The following is a 3597-nucleotide window of genomic DNA, read 5'->3' as shown; positions in this document are numbered from 1 at the left end:
GACCAGTAGTGAGTATTTGGTGTTCTACCGTTTTAGTAGTTTTATGTTTAGTGTTCAGCTTTGTGATATCTTTGTATCGTTCAACTATGCTGGCAAATTGTTTGTTTATGCAAATTGTTGAAATAGTATTCTTATTTTGACTTTTTGTATTTTGAATCTCGAGTTTTGTCGAGTTGTCTATTAATCTCTTTCTCTTAGCATCGGCTAATAGATCGTAAAACTCGAGAAAATCCGCACCTATTATAGGCGTACTGACGTCGGCGACAACAAATGTCCATGAGAATTTTCTCTCGAGTCCCAAATCAAGACTTAACGTTTTTTGCCCATATGTAGCTATTTGTGTGCCGTTTGCGACTGAAAGTTTTCGTGAAGGCGAAGGGTTAAGTCTCTCTTTCGTATTTGGTGCAATAACCGATATCTCGGCGCCGGTGTCGATTAAAACACGGTGATGTGAAATGTTATCGGTAATGTGTATTCGGCATATTTGTACAGAGTTAGTGTTAGTGTTGCTTTCACTTCTCGCAGGTGCTAACGATGCCACGCAAACAATGAGACCTCAAATGTTGAGTGATTCAGGCCGAGGGGCATGAGGAAGCTTGAGGAAGCAAGGAGAAACGCGCTGCGATGAGAGTTCGCATTCTGTTTTACACGCGCGCTTCACTAACACCAATACAAATACCGTGCTTTGACGAGCCGTCTGTGAATGTGTGTGTGTCTTCTTTCAGCGAGCTCAACTTGGAGCTGCTCGTCACATCGTGTTGTCTCGCTTACACTACAGCATCGAACCATCGCTCCGTATGTCCCCCCCTCCTACGCGTACAAAACCACCAGTACAGCGCGACGCTTTGCCGGAGATGGTTGTGCGCGTTTCGTTCTAAGTCCCGCGCGCAGTGTTTGTGCGTTGATGCGCATTTCGTTCAAAGTCTCGTGCGCCGGTGTGTTTTAGTGAAGTGTGCAGTGAATAAACAGTGTGCACAGACGCACATGCAGTGCGTGGATCGACAGGTAAGAATTTGCTGAACAGAGTCAACGCAGATTGTCGACAAGTTTCCCGCAGCCAGGCTCGACCCGGTACTTTGCTGTATGACGTCATTCGTGAGTATGAAGGATTCTGAATGTGTTGTGAAAGTGTACTTTATGTTTCAATAAAGTGTTTAATGAAATAAAAATTACCGTGTTTGTGTTTGTTGTTAGAATAAGTGCGTATTTGCGATCGTGTCTATTCATGAAAGAAAACGAGAAACGAAAGAAACAACTATCTTTACATGTGTTCGTAGCATGGCTCGAAAGAACACAAACACATTGAGAACTGCAGAGCGCACCGTGCGTTACGGGTGGGGAGGGGGAGGGCTCGCGCGAGGGTGTAACTCATTCGTCGAAGAGACACTGTATTTCGACAGCGTCACTCAAATCACTCAAAAAATACACTCATTTTGCCGGACGGGTCACGTTGCATTGAGAGACCGCCCGCTTGGCAAAATGTCGCGCGACATGCATGCTTGAAATCGATGCTTGTTAACATTTTATTTCAAGCATCGTGAGTGTCCCAGCGTGAGCGCTGAGCGCACCTCCCCTCATTCTCAATGCCGCGTTTTTGGTTAATCCTCGCTCCCACCCTTTCTTTCCTTCTCCTCAACGAACTCACCATTCCCGCGAGCGTAGACCGATCAAAAAATTCCAGGAAATTCCGACAGTAAGTGTGCAGTTTTTTATTCACAGAGCTATTCGGGAATATTTTAATTCTTGGTGGTGCGTGCTGGGCGAACGAAACGTTTGCAGCTTGCTCCACCGATGGCGCGTGCTATTAGAAAAAAAAACACTTGGTGTTTGATGCGTTTTCCTGAGGAATGAAAGACATATCTAGCATTAGAATGGTGAACAAAACTAGGACTATTTAAAACTTACCGATCACGAATATATTTAAGTTAAATGGCGACTCTGTAAGCCCAATTCACCTTCTTTGGTCGGTTATCAGGTGCTTTGGTAATGAAATTGCTAGGTGTGATGGAAAATAATAGAAGAATAAACAAACATTAAAAGCAGTACGATTGTTAGAACACAAACTTTATTTGGAAGATTTTTCTTCTTATGCATGCACTTACCCGTAGATCAAGTAACAAAACAAACTGCAGTTACGCCTGCGTTGACATATTTCACGATTTACTTAACCACTTTTCTATAAACATTTTATAATTTTCACTGCATCTTCCGGCACCGATCCTTCCCAAATGAAATTTGCATTCGTTCTGGCAATGAGTTTCGAACGATCAAAACACAACGCGAGAGTGAAGAACACAAAGTAAATGGCACTATGTACAAGTGTTGATCATATGGTCAAAATAAAGTATAATGGAATTTATTTTACTTCAAATGAATTGATTTTATTCTGATTTACATTTCAACTATTGTTATCAGCCTAGTTGTTAATGTTTAAAATTTTGATTAAGTGAAAACATCATTACCAGATAAATGAAACGATAATTGACGCTTTTGACCATATCGAATTATGATCGTCTTTACACATAGTGTCATCTCTGGCGCTTCAGGGTCTCACGCTCAGAGCAAAAATCCTCGCAAATTCGCAACGGTGGGAGCGTTCAGCTGTGGAGGGCTGGAGGAGTGCGAGTGTGTGTCTCATGCACACAGCGAAATTTTGGTCAACACCTCGATGGTGGGAGCGTTTTTCCATGGGATGGGGTAGTGGAGTGCGAGTGTGTCGCATGATTCCTTCAAAGCTAGGGCCAGGGGTAGCGAGAGGCATTAAAATGAGTTACTCTGTGCCAAGCGGGCGTAAGAAGCGCGCGAAAGAATGAGTTCTACCTGCCGGGGTCGAATGATCCCGTTTGTATGGGGAGAAATCCGCGAGGTTTTGCGCTGCGGATTTGGAACGAATGTTGTTTTCAATGTAACGTTTTGCTTTAAATTTTGCTTTAAATGATTGAAGTGAACTGAACTTAGACGTATGTAACACTTTGAAAATGTTTTGTTATCTATTCCCAATAATAAAAGTTTTCATAAGTTTTGAAAATTTATATTAAATAATAAATATATCTAAATATAAATATACATACAAATATCTATAATAAAAAAGTAATATAAATATATATTATTATAAATATATATATATATATATATATATATATAGTTATGTACACATGCGCTATGCGCTATGATACAGGTGCTGAGTAAGAAAACGGTCGCAAGCGAGCCATCGATGTTACTCCACGCGCGGAGTCAAGTTCCAACGGGAACTCCACTGGAAGCAGGTTCCCACGACCAGGTGTGGTGTCGTATGCTCAGACGGACCGAGGCAACATGATCATCATAAACGTGGACGACAACGTGACCGGCAAACCTGGCAGCACCGAAAACACCAGCCTAGCTAAATACCACCGAATCCAGAAGTTAGCTTTAGTCTTAGTTTAGCAGTTCGCAAATAAAGATCCCCAGTAATATTTTTTAAAACTTACTCCGGGTTATCATAAACATAATTGGCGCAGTCGGCTAGGCCCAATTCACGTTCAGTGACAAGTGTTCAAGTATAGTGCAGTGAAATAACGGAAATAAATCTGTGTATCGCCCGGACTTTGCTCCATC

At 42.0% G+C, this 3597-nt stretch overlaps 1 long non-coding RNA gene across 1 annotated transcript; it reads right to left on the bottom strand.

Annotated features, from left to right (window-relative positions):
• Nucleotides 1–1471: 1471 nt before the first annotated feature.
• LOC120897639 lies at nucleotides 1472–2478 on the bottom strand. Its single transcript, XR_005738568.1, has 3 exons — nucleotides 2103–2478; nucleotides 1906–1995; nucleotides 1472–1840 (listed from the first exon to the last, which is right to left on the bottom strand). It is a non-coding gene; the product is annotated as an uncharacterized LOC120897639 (long non-coding RNA).
• Nucleotides 2479–3597: the final 1119 nt, after the last annotated feature.

Source organism: Anopheles arabiensis, chromosome 2 (assembly GCF_016920715.1).
Source record: "Anopheles arabiensis isolate DONGOLA chromosome 2, AaraD3, whole genome shotgun sequence".
Lineage (NCBI taxonomy): Eukaryota > Metazoa > Arthropoda > Insecta > Diptera > Culicidae > Anopheles > Anopheles arabiensis.
Note: the sequence above shows the minus strand (reverse complement) of the source record. Positions and strands in the feature narration are given on the sequence as shown.